Source organism: Panthera tigris, chromosome B1, assembly GCF_018350195.1.
Source record: "Panthera tigris isolate Pti1 chromosome B1, P.tigris_Pti1_mat1.1, whole genome shotgun sequence".
In the NCBI taxonomy this organism is placed as follows: Eukaryota; Metazoa; Chordata; class Mammalia; order Carnivora; family Felidae; genus Panthera; species Panthera tigris.
This window is the reverse complement of record NC_056663.1, coordinates 137,650,353-137,676,141: the sequence shown is the minus strand read 5'-3', so window position 1 is coordinate 137,676,141 and position 25,789 is coordinate 137,650,353. Positions and strand designations below refer to the sequence as shown.

Here is a 25,789-nt window from a genome sequence, read left to right as displayed (position 1 = left end):
TTTGTAGATGTGATTAAAATCCATAATCAGTTGACTTTAAAGGAGACCATCCTAGATAATCTGGGTGGACCTGAATCATTCAGAACTGCCTTAAGAGCAGGACTAAAGTCTTCTCAGAAGAAGAAAATCTGCCCATGGACAGCAGCTTCAGCCCCTGCCTGGGAGTTCTAGCTTTTCTTTCCTGAGAGCTTGCTCTAGGAATTTTGGACTTTCCTAGCTAGCCCCACAACCGTATACCAATTCCTTGAAATACATCTCTTGATATAGGTCTTCTACTTGTTCTGCTTCTCTGGGTGAACCTTACTAATAGATTATCAACAGACTATGCACAAAGTCATGTATTGGCTACCATTTTACCTAGTGCTTTCATTTTCTATCCTTTCTAATCAATGATTTTAGAAATGGTCACATATACTGGCCACATGGCCTAGGAATAATTTAAAGATCTTTCAACACATCTCATTAGCACTGTATATTTTTGCATAGTCTTAAAAATAATCATGGTATGTTGGAACAAACAAAATCCTATCACTAATTCAAATATAACATACCTTCTCTTCACCTTTTCCTTTGGAATGTTCTGTGATTTTCCTTCGTGTTTTCCCCACCACATATGCTCTATTACAACACACTGTGATGTGCCCTTCGTGGACCTAGCTGACCACTGCAGGTAGTCCTACAGCTAAAGTCTACTATAATATACTTTCAGAAATGGTGGTGGCCTCCAACTTCTAATATCTTTCTTAGCCTTTGACATTCTTTTCTTCCCTCCTTCATCCTATTTGCCAAAGATTTTCCTCCCATACAGTCTTCAAAAAGTTTTACGTAGCACAACAGCAAATCTGTGAGCCCTAGACGTTCACTCACACTCTTCAACACTTGACTGTGCTCTTCACTTCCTGAGCTACCATGTTTGCTGTTAAATGTTTTGTTTCTTCATTTTTGACACCTTAGCTCTGTTTGCACTTTTCCCACTTTTAATCACTTTTTGTGCCTATGAGAGAGCTCCACAATGAAACTTTCTAGCTTCACAGTTTTGCCTCAGTGTCACCTGACTTGTCCACTTTCATTTTATAAGCAAATTTCCTCTTCTCTTCATTGTTCTAATAGGAATTTGAATATCTTCAAATTATTACCTGCCAACTCTCCCTAGCCTTTTGGGAAAAAAATAATTCAGTTGTTATTGTGGCTACATTTTCAAAAGGTATTCACTTTACCTTTAACATCTATCGTTATTTGCTGCAGCATATTACTAGTACTGATTGCATTAATCAGCTTCCCCCATTTTATGTCCAAATTATAAACTCCATTGGAATGTTGTGCTTCAATCCCATATTCTGGACAATTTATAAGTAGTCAGCTTCATATATCAGACATTGGTTGCTTTGAGCCCCACCATTTTTTCTCAAGATGTAGCTTAAATTCTTCCTCCAAATTATTGTTACAATGCAGAAAGATGTAGGCCCTTAAATAATTATTCTATTTTATATATATTTTAAGAAACATATACATGAAGATGGCTGTCTATGAACCAGGAAGCAGCCTCCGCCAGACACCAATCTGCCAGTGCCTTGATTTTGAATTTTCCAGCCTCCAGAACTGTGAGAAACAAATATTTGTTTTTGAAGCCACCTAGTCTATGATATTTTCATTATACCAGCCTTGATGGACTAAGACAAGTGGGGTGGGGATAAGCTGAGCAAGAAGACTTAGAGGAGAGTAGAAGTCCAAAATACTGGTGGGAGAGGTAGAAAGCATGACCAATATGGAAAGAGGTGCAGGTGGTTGTTGAAATCTGAATTTTTAGAAAAAGAGTGAGGGCAAGCAGTCAGAATCAAAGGGGAGACTGCCAGTAGTAATGAACACTACCAGCTAGTCTTTGCAGCTTTTGTTCATAGCTGACTCCATTTTTAAAGGCTAGGCGAAAGTGCATGCTATTCTCCCCTGGCCTGTCCCTAACCAGTAGGTCTTCAGGCCATCCTGGATTTGCCACATCGCACACACTGGTATGACTGAGGAATTGCTGAGATGAATGGTGGGCTGAGGCCCAACCCATATACCCATATACCCTGGAATCGGGTATTGTAAGGCATTCTTGCTCTCTGTCGTAGAAAGTCCACACCCATATATTCTGCTTCCCTACCTTAGTCTCTAGGAGCTACACTAAGAAGGGGGGTCCGGGAGGAAGCAGTTTCTGAGGGGCAAATGTGACAGGAAACACTGAAAGCCAGGCTAGGTCCACAGGCACAGGATAGTGAAATTCCATTATTTCTGTTGATTTTAAATAATTCCAGAAAGTAGTCCTCCATATTTTGTCTGGGACAGGCTCTGTATTTGTACTGGGAATGTAAGGTTTCTTTCATCCAGATTGTTTTTCTGATTCCCAGAGCCTACAAGAATTAGCAATTAATTACTTCTTGACATAGAAAATGATGTCTTACAGATCTCAAGTAACTGGTAACTTTTCTAGGTAACTGCCAGAAGTTGTAGTAACAATTGAGGTGAAGCAAAAAAAAAAAAAAAATAGCAAGGGAAGCTGTAGGGTTTTTTGTATGGAGGAAAGCTGTAAATCATTATACAAAAATTCAGCAATGTTGACATACATGGAATGTCAGTTTCTATGTAGAAGGAGCCATAATACATTCCATTGGACCATTAGTATAAGGAAAGGAGCAGAGGACAGATGGTTCTGGACAAGCAGGACTTTGAACTGTGTCTTCTAGATTCATGACATAAATTGATATGTGGAATTAGAGGTCAGGCTTTATATTAACTGTAGGGGCAGGAATTCTCCTAAAGAACAGAGTACAGCTAACTGTTAGGTGCTCTGTGTTCTGCCATATTGGTAAGGGTAACAACCTTCATTGTGGCCATGGGAGGGGAGCAGGTCCATTGTGAAATCCTTCATAATAGCAGTCTATCAGTCCTTGTGAATTAAAAGCATATCTATTCTCCCCTTGGAAGAAGGGATGGAACAGATTTGGTAGGCAGCTAGCCTAGCAGTTTCCATCACAAATGGCTGCACTTTTCAGGGTGAGAGTTCAAATACATAATGATGTTCTCCAGGTAATCTTCAAATAATTGGTTCCAACTTACCTTTAGCAGAGGATCAGTCAGGGTCTGAACTATTAGACTTATCTGGGAAGTCTTTCCTAACCATGTATGCACAAATGCTATCATGGATCTCCTCACAGACCAAATATTCTTCCTGGGAGAGCTGATTAGGATGGGTATGTATATCTAGACAAATTCCCCCAGGGTGACTGACATGTGTCTCTGTTGAGAAGCACTACATTAAAACACACACACACACACACACACACACACACGCGTGCGCGCGCACACACACACACACACACACACACAGAACATGGCAGCACCTACTCAGGAAAATACTTGTGCAAGTATTTAGACAGAGGACTTCCAGTTGTCAATTTCTGAAACCCATATGAGGATGGTCTTCAAGAGACAGCTTATGACTTGAGCTTAGAACATATGGAAGCCATCCACATTTAGCTTAAGCTCTAGTTCTAGATCAAGTAAAAGCACTGAGGCCACATTAGGAGTGGTATAAAATAAAGATCAATGAGGGAAGTGCCACTGCTTTTCAGACCCCCATTAGTAGACACATGGGAACAATGTCCACAGCATGGGGGAGATCAGGTTAAATAGCAAACTCAGTCCACTTAACCAGGGCCAGTTAATAAGAAAAAGGACTTCGAATGGAAAACTACTCACACTCTTAGCTCAGTGGTTCTCAACTATGACTGCACAGTAGAATCCTCCAGAGAGCTTCAAAGTTTGTCAGTTCCAAGGCCTCCTGCCAGAACAACTGAATCAGAATCTCAGGGAAGGGAGATGCACTCAGGAATCTCTAGTTTTGCTCATTCTCCTCGGGTGTTTCTAAGGTATAGTGAGCAGGTATAACCTCTGCCTAAGCTCCTAACCTCAAAAGCAGAAACAGACACTCTGCCTCCTTAATTTACCTCTTTGGGCTCTTGTCCATAAGCCCAGTCATCTGCTGCCCCTCATGGCCATGTCTATGTCTTCTCACCCAGGCCTATTTCTCAGGTGCAGGAGGCAAAAGGTAGCAGCAGTGACTCTATCCAGATGGATGATGGAAAGCCCAGCCTCCCAGGAGGATTGTGGCACCAGCTGAGGAACCAGGTAGGGGTGGCTCCCTGTGGTACTAGGACCTAAAGAGGAGCGAATTCACCTGGAAGAGACCAGGGGTGGGTGAGAAAGCTAAACCAGCAGCAGTATACAAAGGAGGGCCAGGAAGAGTTAAGAATCTGAGGAACACTCTAGAGGTAGATCTCTATCTCAGATAGAGTCAGGAATTTAGAATCTGGAAAAATGAGAGTGAGCAGTAAAGCAAACATGTCTGGATCAAACATGGAATCAAATGGGATGGAACTGGCAGGGTTCCATGCAGTTTTCCTTAATGCCATCTGTCGTGTGTGGTTTACATTACAGGCAAGTCAGTTTAATTCCAAGAACTGGACATGGGGTAGTTACACACTGAACTACTGGCAATGCTAGAAATGTACCCACAGGTTCCTCTAGCCTATCTCTCTTTGCCTAAGCTTTCTGAAATGGTCTGAATACACCCCACTCTCCACCAAGTTGCCTTCCACAGGACATCCTTCTTAGCCTTTTTCTTATTAGTCTACTGTAAATGTTATTTCCTTCACTGGACTGTGAACCCCTGACAAACAATTTCATCTTGTTCATTCCAGTGCTTGGCACACTGTAGGTGCTCAATAAACATATATGAATGAGTACTATAAAAACAAAACAAATGTCCAGTGTGCTAGGAATGAAGAACAGAAACAACCTGGAGAGTCACGGAAGGCTCTGACACAGAGGTAACAGGTGATTAAGGTCCTAATGAAGTGCTTTCCTGGTAGAGTCAGAGGGAAAGTAGAAGGAATAGCAGCATATCTAAGGATACAGAAGTGTTAAGAAAGCTCAGCTAATTCAAGTGGCTTGGCATTACCAGTGTTACTGCTCCTCTTTCTCTCTTATTCTAAAGACCCTAAAGTTAGCAAGACTTTTGGTATTTGTCTCTACCCTATGTTGGCAAACTCTTGTCAATTTGCATTAAAAAGAAAAAGAAAACCAAAGTGGGAGGCATCAGAATCCCAGACTTTAGCCTCTACTACAAAACTGTAATCATCAAGGCAGTATGGTATTGGCACAAAAACAGACACATAGACCAATGGAATAGAATAGAGAACCCAGAATTGGATCCACAAAATGTATGGCCAACTAATCTTTGTCAAAGCAGGAAAGACTTTCCAATGGAAAAAAGACAGTCTCTTTAGCAAATGGTACTGGGAGAACTGGACAGCAACATGCAGAAGATTGAAACTAGACAACTTTCTTACACTACACACAAAAATAAGCTCAAAATGGATGAAAGACCTAAATATGAGACAGGAATCCATCAAACCCCTAGGAAACAACTTCTTTGACCTCAGCCGCAGCAATTTCTTACTTGACACATCTCCAAACGCAAGGGAATTAAAAGCAAAAATGAACTATTGGGACCTCATCAAGGAAAGAAAAAAAAAGCTTCTGCACTGCAAAGGAAACCATCAACAAAACTAAAAGGCAACCAACAGAATGGGAAAAGATATTTGCAAATGACATATCAGATAAAGGTTAGTATCCAAAACCTATAAAGAACCTACCAAACTCCACACCCAAAAAACAAATAATCCAGTGAAGAAATGGGCAGAAGACACGAATAGACACTTCTCCAAAGAAGACATCCAGATGGCCCACAGACACATAAAAAGATACTCAATGTTACTCATCATCAAGGAAATACAAATCAAACCCACACTGAGGTATTACCTCACATCAGTCAGAGTGGCTAAAATGAACAACTCAGGAAACAACAGATGTTGGTGAGGATGTGCAGAAACAGGAACCCTCTTGCACTGTTGGTGGGAATGCAAACTGGTGCATCCACTCCTGAAAACAGTGTGGAGTTTCCTCAAAAACTTCAACATAGAACTAACTACCCTACAACCCAACAATAGCACTACTGGGAATTTATCCAAAGGATACAGGAGTGCTGATGCATAGGGGCACATGTACCCCAATGCTTACAGCAATGCTTTCAACAATAGACAAATTATGGAAAGAGACTAAATGTCTCTGATAAATGGATAAAGAAGGTGGTTTATAAATACAATGGAATACTACTTGGCAATGAAAAAGAATGAAATCATGCCATTTGCAGCAATGTGGATGGAACTGGAAGGTATTATGCTAAGTGAAATAAGTCAGTCAGAGAAAGACAGATATCATAAGTTTTCACTCATATGTGGAACTTGAGAAACTTAACAGAAGACCATGGGGGAAAGGAAGAGGGTAAAAATAGGGAGGACGACAAAGAGGGAGGGAGGCAAACCATAAAAGACTCTTAAATACAGAGAACAAACTGAGGATGGATGGGTGGCAGTGAGGGAGAGGAGAAAATGCATGATGGGCATTGAGGAGGGCCTGGCCACTTGTTGGGATGAGCACTGGGTGTTGTATATAAGTGACGAACCATGGGAATCTACCCCCAAAACCAAGAGCACACTGTATGTTAGCCAATTTGACAATGAATTATATTAAAAAAAAAATCCTTCCCCAGAGGTTATCCAAGAAATTAAAAATATTCTCATTCTTTATCCCTAAAGTACATCTCATAACTGTATATTCTTATTGATATTATTTCCTGAGTCGTATCTATACCCTGCTTATCTTTGGTTGTTCCCTATGCCAGCTAAAATTCTTCTTTGTTTTTAAATGAAAAATACTTTTCCTCCACTATCCAAAAGTAGAACATTACTATAAAACCTATCCTAAACCCGAAATGTTATAAAGAGAAGCAATTACCATTTTGTAAAAATAAAAATCCTCTTCTAATTTCCTTTGGTTAGCAAAAAAAAAAATTAAAAATTAAAAAAAAATAAAAAGACACTAATGTAGGTCTTCCATAAAAGCAAAGTGGCATAACACGAACTTTAGAGTGTCAGAAAAAACTTGTCCAGGCTTGCAGATAACTGCATTCTTCCATTTCTTCCGTGCCAAGTCCTAAACATTCCTGTGAATGGGGCTGTTATATATCACAATCTCCCATCTACTCAATCTGCTCTTTGTCCTATACTCTCTAGGAGTTAGTGTTTCAGCAAGCTTAACAGAAGAATAGAAGGTTCAAGAAATTCTTTTTTTTTTTTTTTTTTGTTTTTTGTTTTGAGAGACAGAGACAGAGCGTGAGCAGGTAAGGGGCAGAGGAAGGGAGAAACAGAATCCAAAGCAAGCTCCAGGCTCTGAGCTATCAGCACAGAGCCCAACACGGGGCTTGAACTCACAAACTGTGAAATCATGACCTGAGCGAAGCCAGGCACTTAACCAACTGAGCCACCCAGGTGCCCCACAGGTTCAAGAAATTCTTATCCAATTTCCCCTGATTCACTCATTTATGCATCCAATGTAAACAGAGCATCAGCAGTGAACAAACACAGCCCTGGTGGGTTTACAGTTCCTTAAAGTCTAAATGTTTGGCAAATACTTCCAGGTCAGACTTAAATACCTTATTAACACAGCTCTGATTTTACAGGGGCCACTGCTCTTTCCCAATACATAATTGGAAAACACTGTCTGTATCACTGTGGCAATAGGGGTTTTAAAAATTGCTCTAGTTTTTGGAAGATAAATCTGCATACTGAAAGTACAAAAGAGACTCCTTTATTATTTGGAAGTCCCCAAACTACATCTACATGGTCATTTCCTTTATCATATGAATAAATTCCTAAACGTCCTTAGTAGCAACAGCAGCAGCAGTGTACCTGCTGTTTCCCTGGGGTTTTACACTTTAACTGTTTTGTGCCCACCTGTTTTTATACTTTAATTGTACAATCAAGTATGAGTTGTGTGGTCGCGTACTCATTCATGCAAAAAGCATTTATCTGAAGATTTTTTTGTACCCTCATATGGTTAATTTATACCTTGGATCCATTCATTCGTTTATTCATCATTCAACAGGCATTTATTAAAAACGAGCTCTGTTTCATTGCTCAGTCTGAATGTGCTGGGAGAAACAATAGCATTATTGTTCCTGTCTTTGAAGAGCCAATAGTACATAGGGTTCATCATAGTTTGATTCATGAAGAGGGGCACCCTCCCTCCAGCTTCTCTCATTAGTAAAGCGTGGAACAGCACAATAAATTTCCCCCAAGTGGACCTTTCCTCTCTCTTCTTCCCTTCATAAAAACTGCACATTAAAAAAAAAAAAATCTTCCCCTTCTATCCTCCCATGGACTTTACAGAAAGCAAACATGGTCTTCTTTCTTCACCTCTCCCTCTTTTCCTCTTCTCCACCCTCACACCAGGGAACCACGTTCGTGCCACTGCAGCAGGTGAACAGTTAATCCCCAAAAACGCTTCTTATATTGGGCCTAAATGCTATTATAACCATTTGGTGAGTGAGGAAATAGATGCTGAAATTAAGATATTGCCCCCAAACCACACAAATCCATAATGAAATCAAATCTAAGATCTAGGTCTTATCATAACATTGTGCTAACTCCAATAATCTCCCTTGAATCAATCAATATTATTTTCTAAGAGTATATATTGCTAATTTTTGTAGAATCAATCTTATTTCAGTTTCCTTTATTCCTGGACTTATGACTATTCTTTCATCTAACATTTTTTGGGGGTGCCTGGGTGGCTCAGTTGGTTAAAGATCTGACTCTTGATTTCAGCTCAGGCCACAATCTCTCAGTTCATGGGATCAAGCCTCATGTTGGGCACCACATACTGACAGCATGGAGCCTACTTGGGATTCTCTCTTCTTTTTGCCCCTCCCCCCACTTGTGAGTGAGTGCTCTCTCCCTCTCAAAATAAATAAACATTTTAAAAAAATAATAAAATATTTTTTTCTTTTTTTGTGTGGGGAAGATGGCAGAGTAGGAAGATCCTAAACTCACCACCTGATACAATTAGGTAACATCCACATTAGTGTAAATAACCCAGAAAATGACCCAAAGACTGGCAGAACAGATTCTCCATCGCTAAGTGTAGAGAAGAGGCCATGTCGAAGAGGGTAGGAAGAGTGGAGGCAAAGTTGAGTGCTAAATGGACCCTCCAGAATGTCCACAGGAGGGAGGAATCTGGTGGGCATGGTGAGGGCAGAGGAACAGACCCCCACACCAAGTATCCCAGGCACCCAGCATGCAAAAGACAAAGCCCCATAACATTTAGCTTTGAAATCCAGAGTTTGAAAACTTCACAAGTTCTTATAATCAGCAGAGATTAATACCTGGAACTTTAAAAATCAGTGGGCTCAGCTCCTGGAGAGCCAGGAGGGCAATAGGAAACTGAATCCTGCCTTTAAAGAGACAGCACAACAAACAGCCTCTCAGAGATACAGCATAGATGAAGCAGTTTAAAAAACACCTGGTATATACAGGAAGGAGATTTATTTACTAACCACAGTGCAAGGGCAGGGATCTTTGGGAGATTTCTCAATGAACAAAAGAGCAGTCTCCCAGCCTAGATACATGGACACCTGCAGGAACCAATGCCAACACTCTCCACCTAGCTTGTTTACAGCCTGCCCTGCCCCCATGCATTTCCCAGGATCTTACTTCTCCAACACAGCTGGCCTCCGCACGAATTTTCCCAGGTAGCACGAATTTTCACTCCCACATCAGACCATCATGGACCTTGCTGGCAAGGCTTGCTATATGTGAAAAACCCACAGCTAATATCATCCTCAATGGTGAAAAACTGAGCTTTTCCTCTAAGATCAGGAACAAGAGAAAGATGTCCACTCTCACCAATTTTATTCAACATAGTACCAGAAGTCCTAGCCACAGCAAAAAGACAAGAAAAAGAAATAAAAAGCATCCAAATTGGTAAGGAAGAAATAAAACTGCCACTATTTGCAAATGACATGATACTATATTAGAAAACCCTAAAAGCTATACCAAAAAACTACTAGAATTGATAAATGAATTCAGTAAGGTCACAGGATAAAAAAAAAAATCAATATACCAAACTTGTTGCATTTTTATACACTAAATATGAAAGAGCAGAAAGAAATTAAGAAAACAATCCCATTCATAATTGCACCAAAAATAATAAAATACTTAGAAATAAACTTGCCAAGAGGTAAAAGACCATACTCTGAAAAACTATAAAACATGATGAAAGAAAGTGATGACACAAACAAATGGAAATATATTCCATGCTCATGGATTAGAAGAACAAATATTATTAGAATGTCTATACTTCCATACTATCCAAAGAAATCTACAGATTTAATGCAATCCCTATCAAAATACCAAAAGCATTTCTCACTGAACTAAAAAAAAAATCCTAAAATCTGTATGGAACCACAAAAGACTCTGAATAGCCAAAGCAATCCTGAAAGAGAAGAACAAGTTGGAGGTATCACAATCCCAGATTTCAAGATATACTACAAAGGTATAGTAATCAAGACAGTATAGTACAGGTACAGAACTAGACACATAAATCATTAGAACAGATTAGAGAACCCAGAAATAAATCCATGATTAAATGGTCAATTAATCTTCAATAAAGGAGGCAAAACCACTCAATGGGAAAAAGACAGTCTCTTCAACAAACAGTGCTGGGAAACTTAACGGCTACATGCAAAACAATTAAACCGGACCACTTTCTTACAACATACACAAAAACAAATTCAAAATGGACTAAGGACCTAAATATGACACCTGAAACCATAAAAATCCTAAAAGAGAACATAGGCAGTAATTTCTCTGACATCAGCCACAGCAACATTCTCTATATATGTCTCCTGAGGCAAGGGAAACAAAAGCAAAAATAAACTATTGGCTTCCTCAAAATAAAAAGCTTCTATAAAACAAAGGAAACGATCAACAAAACTTCTCCCTATGGAATAGGGGAAGATATTTGCAAATGACATATTCAATAAAGGATTAGTATCCAAAATATACAAAGAACTGATACAACTCAACACCCCAAAAAACACAAATAATCCAATTCAAATGAGCAGAAGACATGAACAGACATCTCTCCAAACTAGACATACAGATAGCAAACAGACTAGGTTTTCTAGGCTCTAGAAAACCCTAAAGGCTATACCTTTTCATCAGACACATGAAAAGATGCTCAACTTCACTCATCATCAGGGAAATGCAAATCAAAGCCACAATGAGATACCACTTCATACCTGTCAGTATGGCTAAAATCAAAAACACACACACAAAAAAATGTTGATGAGGATATAGAAAAAATGGAACCTTCCTACACTGCTGGTGGGAATGCAAACTGGTGCAGCCACTGTAAAAAACAATATGGATGTTCCTCAAAAATTAAAAATAGAACTACCCTATGATCCAGGAATCACACTACTGGGTGTTTAGCAAAAAAAATACAAAAACACTAATTGGAAAAGATATATGCATCCCTGTTTATTTCAGCATTATTATGATAGCCAAATTATGGAAGCAGCCCAAGTGTCTATCAATAGATGAATGGATAAAGATGTATGTTGGGGGGGGGGGGGGGCATGGAATATTACTCAGCTATAAAAAAAATGAAATCTTGCCATTTGCAACATGAATGGGATCTAGAGGATATAATGTCAAGTGACATGAGTCAGAGAAAGACAAATACCATATGATTTCACTCATATGCAGAATTTAAAAAAATAAACAAAGAAAAAAGAGACAAACCAAAAAACAGACTTTTTTTTTTTTTTTAGAGGGAAAGAGTGTGCAAGCACTGGAGAGAGAAAGAGAGAGAGGGAGAATCCCAAGCAGTCTCCATGCTCAGTGCAGAGTCCAAGGCGGGGTTCGATCCCATGATCCTGGAATCATGACCAGAGCTCAATTCAAGAGTTGGACACTTAACAAACTGAGCCACCCAGGAACCCCTAGACTCTTAACTTTAGAAGACAAACTTATGGTTACTAGAGGGGAGGTGGATAGGGGGATGATGGATAAATAGGTGAAGGGGATTAAGAGTACACTCATCATGAAGAGCACTAATGTATAAAATTGCTGAATCACTATATTGCACACCTGAAACTAATATAACATTGTATGTTAACCATACTGGAATTGGAAGGAAAGAAGGAGGGAAGGAAGGAAGGGAGGGAGGAGACTGACTTAAAAAGAATATAAAATCTTTTTTTAAAAAACTTTACAAATGGCAATAAAATGACATTAAGTTAAAGCTAAACTGGCAGGTTTTCCTGACTAGGTTATGACCTTACCGGGTACTCTCTGATTCCACTAGAAATAGCTTGCCTGCATACAAAAGCCAACTTTTATTTATTTATTTATTTATTTATTTATTTATTTATTTATTTATTATTTGTTTGTTTTGAGTATACTAAACACACAAAGTTACATTAGTTTCAGGTGCACAACATAGTGATTTAACTTTTAAAATGCTGAGGTAGCAAGCTTGGTTCTAAGGATGTTGAATGGGTGGCTCAATAAATGATCTAGCTTCCTTTGTTTATGAATGGAGGTCAAGATAAGAATCTACAGACACTCTGACTCTCTCAATCCTTTAAATCCAGACAGTGCTGAAATGCACATTACAGAGATAGAGAGCATTAGAAACATAAACACAGATTTCCTCTAGCAATGACTGGTGTCTGAAGGAACAAAAAGACCAACATTTTGGTTAATTAACCTTCATGCTTTTCTAGAACTAGGAGTCTTGGGAGCAAAGACTTTGAGCTACTCCCAGCTTGAAGAAGTAGATTATCAGAGCATCCTAGCTGTCCAGATTGGGATTCTAAGATTCCCTGTTTATTATGAAACTGAGCTGGCGACCATCTGAGCACATACGTTAATGGACTGAGACGTAGGAGCTGTCCTTGGATAAAAGAAAAGAGAAGGCAGAAAATTCAGTACAAGTGTGTTCAGGAGAAAGGAAAGATATGGATGAGGAGCATAATGGAGAGGATGCTGTGGCATATACCTTTCCTCCTAGATTCAGGAATGGGTCCTGAGCCTCAGTGGGGAAGGTGGTAAGACCCTAAATTGAAGACACTGTGTTCATGCAAGACTTTGTGGAACTCTGAGAACAGCAGTACTGAGGGCCCAAGCTGTTCGCAGAGCTGGGGGGGAGAGGCGTTCTCCAGTTTTATCACTGAGGAATAGCAGCCCCCTGCCTGGGGCTGAAGCAGAGCTACACAGCAGTGGTGCCTGCCCGCCCACCTGGCTGACAGGTAAGCAGTGTTTTCATGGAAAGCTAGCAGCCAAAGCAATGACCAACTTCCATCGTCTAACCAGTTAGCAGACTTCCACAAGGAAGGCTGAGAAATCCATGTGAAAAACTATTAGGAACTTCCAAAAACACATGATGAACATAAAAGGAAGGAAGCAAAAATAATATAAAAACAGGGAAGGGGAAAAACGTAAGAGACTCTTAGATACAGAGAACAAACTGAGAGTTGCTGGAGGGGCTGTGGGTGGGGGAATGGGCTAAATGGGTAAGGGGCATTAAGGAAGACACAATTTGACAATAAATTTCATATTAATAAATTAATTTAATTTAATTTAATTTAAAAAAATAAAATAAAGGAAGACATTTGTTGGGATGAGCACTGGGTATTATACATAGGGGATGAATCACTGAAATCTACTCCTGAAATCATTATTGCACTATATGCCAACTAACTTGGATGTAAATTAAAAATTAATTAATTAAAAAAAAGAATGAAGTTGTCTACGTCAGCAGGTGGGTGCTAGAAGTGGGCAAGGTATAGTATTCAGTGTTGATGTCTGTGCTCACAGCTTGGTGAGGGCATATTCTGTAATGCCACCTTCATTTGTGGCCAAAGAGGGTAACAGTAAAAAAAAAAAAAAAAAAAAAACCCTCTCAGAGGCAGAGCCAGGGGCCTCTGTCTCCCCTAGAGACAGAAGCGAAGGCTACCCAAAGTAACGCACAGATGTCCAGCCTACACACGCAGCAGCTGCCCTGAGTCTGCTTCCCCTTTCTGGTGATAGGAAGTAATGTGCTTATCTCACTTGTGTCTTACCACTGTCTGTTGCCTGTGGAGGGAGGGAGATAATTTGCCATGGAGGGGGTAGATAGATCTGTCTCTAGATCAAGAGAAGCCAGTTCCAGAAATGAAGTAGACTCTGATGAGATTTGAGTTTGATGTCATCACCGAGCGGTAACTCCTTGAGGTAGGTAACTTTATTATCCCCACCCAGATCCATTCATCCTGAAATGCTCTCTGTGCAGGTGAGGTATTTCTCCTTCTAGTCAAGGTTAATTTCTATACTTGTGCTCTGGCTCCCATGGCCAGCATCCTTTCCTCTCCATCTCCAAAACATTCCTGTGCCAATTGATTCATCTTTTCTCAATATCTTCAAACTCTCAGACCCTCTCTCCTGGCTCATTAGCTTTGTCTCCTTTTGTGTCTGTTGTTTAGTTTCACCCCCAAAAAGTAGTGTTCCCCAAACATCTTTCACCTGGTTTCTCACCTTGCTCTTTTCAGTCTGGCTAAGGCCATTTAGTCTCCAGACTTTGATCACCATATCCTTAGTTGGTCATTCCCACATTCTTAAGTAATACTGTACTTTGCTAACTTAGGCACTCCATAACACAATATCTTAATTTTACATTTATGTTTTTATATTTTCTCATTTGAAAACAAAGGAGGGGGAGGAGAAGGAGGAGAGGAGGAAGAGGAGAAGGAGAGGAAAAGGAGGAAGTGAAGGAGGAGGAGGAAGGGAAGGAGGAGAGGAGGAAGAGGAGGAGGAAGAGGAGGAGGAAGTGGAGGAGGAAGAGGAGAAAGAGGAAGAGAAGAAGAAAAAGGAGGAGGAGGAGGAAGAAGAAGAAAGAAGAAGAAGAAGAAGAAGAAGAAGAAGAAGAAGAAGAAGAAAAGGAAGAAGAAGAAATAATAAATAATAATAATAATGGTGGCACAGAGAGGCTTAGTAACTTGCTGAGCATCACAGAGCTAATGAATGCTGGAGGCAGCATTTTATTCAGGCAGTTTGGCTCCAGAGTCATTTAGTACTTATATACAACTATAGATTATATCACTTGATGCTATAAATATTCTACATATTACATGGCCTATGTTTACCAACAAATGAAATAACTCCACTTGATGAGTAAAAGTACATTACCACATTCTTTTAGAGCCCTACAAGATTTTTGGAAAACTTTAGAGAGCTACGAGGAGCACTGAGGAAATGATCACACAGAGTAATTTCCCCTGTCATGATTAAGACTGAAACCAAAGGAAGAAAGCCAGATGCCCTGGTTGGAGCAGGACCGGAAGCTGCACCATCAGTGGTCCTCATTGCAATCATGTGATTTGCACCTCAGCATATCTCTGCAAGGAAGGGTAAGCATAGCTCTGTCCTCCAGCCTATCTCTGTCCTTTAGAAGTAAACTGAAGACAGTCTTCCAGAGGGCATCCCTATAGCAACCCTGAGCAGAAGGTGCTGCATGGAGGCACAACAAGGGCACACAAAACATTTGCAAAGCTGCAGGATGCTTCCTCTGAGACACCTGGCAGCATTGCTTTTGACACCTGAGTCTCAAAGTCCCTTAAGAGGTAACAGGGGGATGGTTCTCAAAATGCCAGATTACCTTGATGACTCTAGACCAGCCGCAAGACCTCTTCCTGCTTGAATAACCTTAGGATTTCCAGCTTTCCATAATGCAAGATCACAAGCTCGGATTCACCAGAGTGCAACCTTTCATTAGACACCTTCTGCTTACTCCAGATGCCGGCCTTTGTGGCTCTCCAAACAGAAACTGAAAACAACACTTTCCTTTTTGTCATCCACCTCTAGGACTTCAGGAGAGGAAAAGACTTGCCAGAAACCTCTCTATAAAGAAAATCAAGTGGAAACAGATCCCTCATCAGGAGTCTTTCCATGGAGACAGGTGGACACTTGAGGCAGGCTTCTGGGGGAGCGGCGAGTCCCTGGAAGCAGCCTTCTGCAGTTCTCTTCACAGGCAACCAAGTTCAGGTGCTTTTGCGGCAAGCTGCCAGCTCAAGGCTCTAATTAATTAAACTGCTCTTCTTGCCAGGGATATTGGCCATTTGACATCTCAGTTGGAGACTGGAGCTCACGAAGGTTCTGCTTTGGAAGAGCAGCTCTGCTGTTATCACATTTGATCTCCCCGGTGGGAAAACCCAAGTGCCCAGAGTTGCAATAATCATGTTAAGTGCCAGTTTCCTTGCCAAAAAACAGTACACTCTTTTCTTTATCCTTCCCTTGGGGAAAACTCCCACTGAGTCATTTACCGGGTTCTCTGCTTATCTTGCAATTCCATACCAGCAGCATCATTTTTTTTCAACACATGTAGGCAGTCCACAAGCCCACACAGTCTGTGGTTTTAAAGATCATTAAATTTAGGCTCAACCCCAGAAGCAGGACAGAGCACATGATCTCCTATAACAATATTTAAAATGTTAGCAACAGTGGAGTTATCCTACTAATTCCAATGGGGCAGGCAAGTCTTTGAGAAGGCCACCCTCCAGCCTCTGACTCAAAACATAAATAGTCCTGGCCACCAAGCAGAGAGAACCCAGAAGGGCATTTAGATGTTGTCCTGGTAAGAGAAGAACAGGAGGGGGAGACTGACCAAATTAGTGGCTCTCCCAGGGAAAGTTATCACAACCTCTTCTCTGCTATCAAAGTATTTTGTTTATACAGTCATTATGGAACTTACCCTGTTGTGATTTATCCAAGTATAGTATTGCCCACCCCCCTAAACTATGAGTTCATTCATGACAGGGACTCATTTGTCTTTTTTTTTTAATTTTTTAACATGTATTTATTATTGAGAAAGAGAGAGACAGAGCATGAGCATGGGAGGGGCAGAGAGAGGGGGAGACACAGAATCCAAAGCAGGCTCCAGGCTCTGAGCTGTCAGCACAGAGCCCGATGTGGGGCTCGAACTCACAAACCACAAGATCATGACCTGAACCAAAATCGGATGCTTGATCGACTGAGCTACCCAGACGCTCTTATTTGTCTTTTATCCTCCAAATAATCATGAAAGACTTTCAATATGTACTAATTAATAAATTGGGGAATTTATTAGGTGAATCCAAACTACCCTCTCAGTCAGGGCCTAAAGAAGATTTGAATAAACTTGATGTGTCCATGGGGAGTAGGATGGGGAGATGGACACAGTTTATAACCTATACCTTGTTACCTGATATATTAGGTCAAGGGAAGAAAAAAGGAAGTAAGGAGGGAGGGAGTAGAGAAAGCTAAATAGAGAAATGAAGAAGATGAAAAAGAAGAATAAATAAAAAAGAAAAAGAAATTTGTAAAAGTTATTGAGATGCATAGGCTAGAAATTATGGTTGCAAAAATGCCTGGTGTATGTTATACCTACAAAAAGGAGACAAATATAGGCTAATGGGCAAAAGGAACTCATATCTCAACATTTAGAAAAGGCAATGGATATATATTTATTTGAGGGACAGGGATATTTTATATTTTATTCTGTACCTCCAAGCAAGTGATAAGGTATTTTTACCTACCTGTGAATATTCTAGGTGCTGGCATAAGAGGACATACAAAGAGTGGGTTCTCCCCATTCCTTCCTTTTCCACCTTGAGCCCTCTGTTGGAAGCTTTTGGTGGAATGATACTATGCCAAGTTTACGAATTTACAAACATTATTAAATGTCTACTACGGACTCAAAGTTGTGAAAGATGCTAGAGATACAGAAAAATGTACTCACTGTACTATTAGAAAGGCTTTATGTTTCATTTATTAAGAAATGCTTTGCTCCTACAGAGTTGAAACCCATAATAATATTGAACTTGAGTGCATTCTCATTATTAAGAATTAGAATTACTAAGAATTAGAGACCCATACAAGGGTATTTCTCCAGTGCAACTAGTTTACATTTTGCAAATGTGCATTTTAGCTCAAGTCTATTGATATATTTTCTTTGATGCTGCTACTCTTTTAGAGCAAAAAGACAAAGGGACTCAAAATACCAAGGCTCAAATTATTCTCTGCAAGCACAGGGGTGGAATAATGAACATCTCATACTGAGACACTGTTCTAAGAATTTTACATGGATCTACCTATTCAATCCTTACAACAGTTCTATAGGTTTATACCATGATTTGTCTCATTTTATACATGAGACAAGTGAGGTACAGAGAGGCTGAGTAACTGTGGGCAAAGTTATAGAGCTGATGGATGATAGAGCTGGGACTCCAGTTACAGAAATTGGTCTCCAGATCCTGTGTTCTTAACCCCTGCACCATGTTGCATCTCGGGAGAGTGGGATTGGAAAAATGAAACAATAAAAACCAGAATCAGATAATAAGAGATGAAAGAAGAGTGCATGGAATCCAGAATCACCTATCATATCCTAAATATTGCAAATGAATGCTAAGAACTCTTTCTTTGCTAGGAGAGTAAGGCTGGGGAGAGGCAAGGAGGCAAAAAAGGAGGAAGGGGTAAAGTGCTTCCCTCTGTTCAAGGAGATACACCTGTCCTTTCCATAAATTAGTGGCCTGTGTTGGCACATTGAAAAAGGGATAGAACTTTGCAAATATACATATATCATCCCTTACCCAACAGAGAGCACTACATCAAGTCAGCAAAAACAGACTCTTCCAAAAATGAACCTTCCTAGCTTCCCAAAAAAATCTATTTAAAAAGTAAACAGGGGTGCCTGGGTGGCTCACTTAGTTAAGTGTCCAACTTTAATTCAGGTCGTGATCTCACGGTTCATGGATTCATACCCTGTGTCAGGCTCTGTGCTGACAGCTCAGAGCCTGGAGCCTGCTTTGGAGTCTGTGTCTCCCTCTCTGGCCTGCCCTCTCTTTCTGCCCACCCCCCCAACTCACACTCTGTCTGTCTGTCTCTCTCTCTCTCTCAAAACTAAACATTAAAAAAAAAATTTTTTTTTAAGTAAACAGCATTTAAATTTATTTGAAATGATACCCTTCATTGTGACTGCTCCAGAACATGGGATTCTGTCTTTCAGGGGGTGGAGAGGGGAGGACAGAGGAATTTCCTTGATGCTGACAGGGTTGATTTGGTCTTATGCCCTTTCTCAGGGGCATGGGGAAAAGCCACCATGACCTACCAGCCCAGAAATTCTGCCAAAAAGCTGAGACTTTGGCAGCCAGCTTTGTAGAAGTCAATGAACACTGTCTAGATATTAAGTCTTAGTCTTTGAAAGAGGAAGCCAGATACAGTATAGTTTCACAAAGCTGAGGAACCAACTGTGAGTAAATATCTTAACTACTGATATTATTATCTTGGGCAGTGTTTACCCAGAGACCGATTCATCAACACTGATGAAAAACTCGAATTTTCCAACATATATTCTATATTCTTAATTATCTCTTCCTGAAGTAAAATTACCTTGCCTATGTGAGAGAAGCATCACTTATGTCTATTAAAAATAAAAATATCACACAGTGGGCTAAGAGACAATACGGGTACATGCTCTGCACATTCACATATCATTAGTAATAGTGGATGGGCCCAAGTCAAAGCCAAGGGCGCATAGTTAGCACAGTCAACACAACCACATATAATCCCACAAATTGCTGCCACCAACAGATAGGTTTCCTTCAGGTTCCCACATATTCTAAAAACAATATTTTCTATATGATAGGGATACATTTCCTAAATATACTATTTTTTAAAAGTTGTCATTGATATGGGTTAAGATATCAGAAGTCCAGGGAGAGAGAACAGAGGGACATACAGAGAGAGAAATGGAGCTTTACCCTACCCATGGTACAACAAACTATCAAAATGGTAGCTGAATTTTTAAAATAAACTCTCTAACCAGAGGAACCTATTGTACGAATACAGACAAGGATTGTGGCTGGGATTCTAGGTTACCATATATAGATAAACATTACAACAGGATAAAGCAGGTCATTGTGACACCAAACCGGAAAACCCCTATTTTTCATTTCCAAGTAATTTGTGAATGGAAATCTCTAATATTTTAACTCATCCCTGGGATTCATTTTACCCCTTCCTCGCCCCATCCATCACCCTCACCCGTCCATCACCCCTAACCTATCTCTGACCTGTACACCAGGGGTGGGAGTCAGGGTCAGAGCAAAAAGCCTCCGAGAAGGGGTGAAGATAATATGTTTTTCCCATTATTTCAAATTAAAGTATTGGAAGTTCAATAGTCCAGTGACAGAATGTCCCTATACAAAAATAGCTGAGTTGACATATCTGGGTCCAAATATCTTGCACTGAGAGACTTAAAAGTATCAAGACACAAAGATATAAATATCAATGAACATAAAACAGGTAGCAGGAGACATGGAACATGCTTGAGGATCATTCTCTGCTGCTTGTTCCACAGTACACATCCCCCCATGTGTCTACTTTAGTTAAATAGTGTGGGGTAGAGAGGTTATAGAAGAAAGAAATCAGAAGATATAAATTATGCCTATCTTATAAGAGTCTACTTTGATTTAATACATTCCCTAGAGTTATGTCTCTTCATATCTTGGCATATTCATTTTTCCTCTATAACATGTTTAACAATAACAACAGCCTTGCAACAGGAGGAACTCAATAAATAATCATGAATGAATGAATGGATTCATATATATTCCCTAAATGTTTTTAGGTTTTCCAAATTAAAGAGTGGTAGTGGTTAGGAAGTAGGGTATTTGCTATCTTTCACGAAACACTTCAATCACATCCTGCTGCCCAGCTATCCATTAATACCTTATTTTAGTACAGAAATTGCCTTCAAAAATAAACTCTGAGTGTAAATATTCTTTTCTCAACTCCTAGGAAAAGGGGGAAAAAACTTTTGTGTTGTTTTTAACAAACTAGTCCCAGAATATTACACTAATGGACAATCATGTATCCAGCAAATCCATTCACTCAATAAAACTTTATTAGCTCTTACTACCAGCAGGGTATTATTCATCCTAACAGAATCAGTCATTGTTCCTCCCCTCTAAGAGAAGATAGTTCAGAGGAAAGCTGAACCCATAGATAAGTATTTAGAATCCAATGGCAGAAGGAAGTAGCAAAACACTAAAGCAATGGTCCTGGCATCAAACTGCCTGGATTCACATCCTGGCTCCAACACCCACTACTGGAATATTCTCACACAAGGTCTTTAATGTCATTAGGCTTCAATTTCTTTATCTGTAAACGGTAGTAATAATTTTACCTACCTCAGAGGACTGTTATAAAAATCAAATGATAGAATCCATGTAAAACACTTCTCACAGGGCCGAGAATATGGTAAACATTTGACAAGCTTTGTGGTTGTTGTTAGGTGTTATACTTTGGTGTAAGTACAAAATGTTATGAACTCAGGAGGTAAAACCACTCATCTTTCCTGGAGAAACCAAGAAAGTCTTTGAAAAGGAAATGATACTGTGAGGGGTCTCTCCGTAGAAGACTAAGTTTTTAAGCAAACAAGAAAGGGAAGACAGCATTCAAGAAGAGGAAACAATTTGTACATAGACACAAGGTTATCAAAAAGTTTTGTATTCAGAAGCAGTCTGCTCAAGGCCTCTAGATCCCAGCACCTAGTAGAATACCAGGAGATGGGGCTGAAGATAATGGGAATGACTTGTCAAGTTATACAGAAGAGTATGGGGTCTATTTTGAATAAAATTTGAAGCACTTAGATGTTTTGTTTTGTTTTTTTTTAATGTCCCATATTGAGGTTTATTTATTTTTGAGACAGAGAGAGACAGAGCATGAATGGGGGAGGGTCAGAGAGAGGGAGACACAGAATCTGAAACAGGCTCCAGGCTCTGAGCTGTCAGCACAGAGCCCGATGCGGGGCTCGAACTCACGGACCGCGAGATCATGACCCGAGCCGAAGTCGGCCGCCCAACCGACTGAGCCACCCAGGTGCCCCTAGCACTTAGATGTTTTTAAATGAGGTTTGACATGAATAATTGTGTTTGTTGTTTGTTTTCTAGAAAGTAACTCTGGCAGTGTTTTGGAAAATGGAATGAAGAAGAGAAGACTTGGTGTAAGAAAAGAGCAAAGAAGGAGTTATTACAACCTTCCAAAGGAGGAATAAGAAGGAAAGGACAGAGATGATAGATTCTAGGGGCATCTAAAAATGGAATTTACAGAATTTGATAACTAGTTGGATGTGGAAAATAAAGGAACAGGAGAAATCAAGGATGACACTGAGGTTTCTAGCTTGGAATGGTAAAGCCATTAACTGGAGTGGTGACTAGAAGAGAGAAAAGTTCAGCATGAGAGAGAATATGTGTAAAAAATTTGTTTACATTAAAACATGGTCTATGGGGCACCATGGTGAAAAAGACCTCTAGTTAATCAACAACACAGATCTAGGGTTCAGAAGAGCTTTCATTACTTGAGACACAGATTTGGGAGTAATTTTATTAAAACAGACCCCAACTGAATAGGCAAGACAGCCAGAGATTGCTGATCATGTGCATGGTACTATGTAAAATATGGTAGAGGAATATCTGTAGGTTAAATAAATACTGTTGAAGCAGTATAGTTGTGTAGACTCAAAGTTGGTTGATAATAATACCACCTTCTCACCAAAAAATTCAACAAAAAAGTAGATGAATTGACCAGAGTTGTCTAATGACATGGCCCCATTCTGTCTCCCTGCTTTCATAACTCCTATCCATATGAGTTCTATCCTTTCTTCCTTCCCTGCTACTTTACAGCAAGAGGCATCCCTTCATGTATCTAAGGTTAATGCTGTGCTTTAGCATCTCTTTGCCTTTCTATTGTCTTCTTCCTAGCACTTAACCATGCTTGCTCAAATCTATCCCATCTGAAGAGACGCTTCCTCAACCCAGTAACTCCCCACTAACTACTCACCTCTTTCCTTCCTTTTCCAACACTTTCCTTTAAAGAAGACCATTCTACCATTTCTATCTCCTTCCTAAACTCACTGTAACCTGTCTTCTACACCCATCACTTGGATATCACTAAAACCAACAATGACCTAGGATATCGATAAACCTAGGGGATGTTTTTCAGTCCTTATTTTACTTAACCTCCCAGCAACAGTTTTTATACTAGTGACTACCTCATTTTTAACGACTTTCTATTTTTATTGATTTGATTTCTGCGACATCACATTCTTCTGATTTCTTCCAGCTTCTCTGGCCCTATCTTCTCACTTTACTTCACAGGAAATAGTCCTCTCCCAGCCCTTATATACCAATGCTCCTGGATTCTTATAAACATTCTTCAATTCTTCTTCACACATTCCCCAGGCAATCTTGTCCTTTCCTCCTCTCTCAATCGTTCTATATATGCATATTCCTCCCATATTCACATCTCTTAGAATGTTTTCCTGAATTATAAACCAACATACCCAAATGCCTGCTGGTCATCTTTGCTTGGAGATCTTACAAACACTACAAACCTGACATATACCAATCTGAACTCATCAACTTCCTCCCGGGCCCTGTTACCTGAATCAGTATATCAATAAATCAGTAAATCCAAGATTTAATAAATCAATAAATCCAAACTCTGGGTTTACAAGGCCCTCCATTATCAGGCTTTTATTTATTTATTTTTTTTTTGGGGGGGGGGTCTTATACTTTGGGTATCTGCAAGAAGTCCACTTCTTCAGGAAAGTTTTCCCTGACTCCTAGATTAGGTTAGGTTCTCTTGGTATAAGATCTTGTAACCTCCCAACTGAAAAAGAGAATCATATCATCCATCACAATTTTACTTGTCCAACAACTATGCATATATTCTATGAGGGAAAAGATCATATGTAACTTGTTCACCATGATATTCCAGTTCAAAACATATAGCAGGTTCTCAATGAACACTTGGTAACTGACTGGCTGGATGAATGAAAGCACAGTCACAGAGACTATGCTACTTTGTGCATGACACAGAACTGAGAGAGGTAGTAAATAAGTTGGATAACAGAACTGGGTTTTAAAATTATCTGGATTGATCAAAATTATAAAAATGAATAAAATAAACATAATGGCCTATATTCATACTCAAAGACTCATCTATATAAATTTATAAGAGAGTCATGTTTTAATGTATCTCATGTGAAAATATCTTAAGAGCATGAGCAAGGACTTCACCCTTCAAAAGGCCCACAGAGGGATATGACTGATAAATAGAAACTGATGCCATCTTACGCTGTGTTACTAGATCATTAGTGCTACACTAAAGAAAGCCTGTAGATTGTCCTTGCATCATAGCCCATGTCTGATGATGTACCTGGTATACACCAAGTATGTAAACAAAGCTGCTGAATGAAGAGTGAAAAGTCCCAAAGTGCTTTTGCCAAACTGACCACAACTGAAGAACAATACATAATTTTTGACATTGGTAACAAAGAGTATGCAAAACAAAAAAGGATTACCTGGTCTAGAAATAATAATAATAATAATAATACCTAATAGAGCATTGATTATGTGTTGAACACTGTTCTAAACACTTTATGTATATTACTCATCTATCATGTGAAGTAGATATAATTATTATCCTTATTCTACAGATGATAAAAGTGAGGCACAGATAGCTTGTGTAACTAACCCATCGTCACATAAATGGTACGTAGCAGAGCCAAGTTTTGAAACCAGATAGACAGATCCCAGCAGTCCATGATTTTGGAAATCAATTATAACAATATTCTACTAGAAATAAAGAAGGAAAATCATTAACCCATAGGTGAGCTGAAGGGAAGATTCAGAAGAAAGCATATTAACTGCCTTCATACTTTAAAACTTAGAAATCAAAAGGAGACAGATAATGGTTCAGTAAAATGAAGAATCCTCTAATAGTTTGATTTGTCTCACAAGTGAACAGTCAGAGTCATTGGGTTCCCTGTCAATAGAGTATCAAGGTAGAGGCTAAGTCCATCTTTATATGATATTAATGGCAGTCCCACTCTGGGAGAAAGGGGAGACTAGAGAAGCCCCGAAGTCCCTTCATCCTCTAGGATCCATAATGTTAAGAATATGACACGGACCTTACTCTCAGACAGCCAGACCAAGACGAACACAGCAGAACTCAATCAAGATGGAGATTTAATAGGCAATAAATAACTATCAAGATAATGAAATGGATGGCATTCAGAATAGTGGATCCTCACATCAGCTTTAAAGATGAAGATCCCAGCTACCTATTTCCATATCAAGTAAATTCATAAGCAAAACCAGCACAGCAAAACAACGTCATGATATAAAACCCTAAGAAATGCCAAGTTACTAATATATGAGGCACAGGTCAACTCTTTATGCACCTGGTTTTCCATATCAATAGATAGTGTCAAAGAATTTATTTGAGTTGTTCAGACTGTGAAATCGCTTCTTTCCCCTCAAGAAGGAGAAGATCTAGTTAAACCTGAGATTAAAGAGGCGGATAAAAGTGCCCCCTGGACTGCGAAGGCCAGGAATTAGACACACTGCTACTGCAATAGCAGTCAGTCTCCAGACGTGATCCATTACAGGAACGTCTTCCATCAGATGCTAGCGAGGCTAATCCTTTTGCAAAGCATGACAGCTTCTCAAACTTGACTGTGGTGAATCCAAACCAGATTTTTATGCTATATGATCAGCTTTCAAAATGCAAAATCATTTTTATACTGTGTTGAGTTTATGTTTATTACATTTAAATTTGGAAACAAAGATATAGATGCCTGCAATGCAGCTTGTCCTGGACTCCCTTGATGCTCATCTTGCAGAATGAAATGTCAGATAATAGCAATATAGAAATATATGCAACCAGAGCTGCTTTATAACAAAATGCTGTCAAATGATAAC

General features: G+C 39.6%; 1 protein-coding gene across 6 annotated transcripts in view; it reads right to left on the bottom strand.

Moving 5' to 3' along the window:
- Positions 1-25,789, bottom strand: part of RASGEF1B (RasGEF domain family member 1B) — a 648,732-nt gene that overhangs the window by 337,746 nt on the left and 285,197 nt on the right. The gene's annotated exons all lie outside the window — the stretch shown is intronic.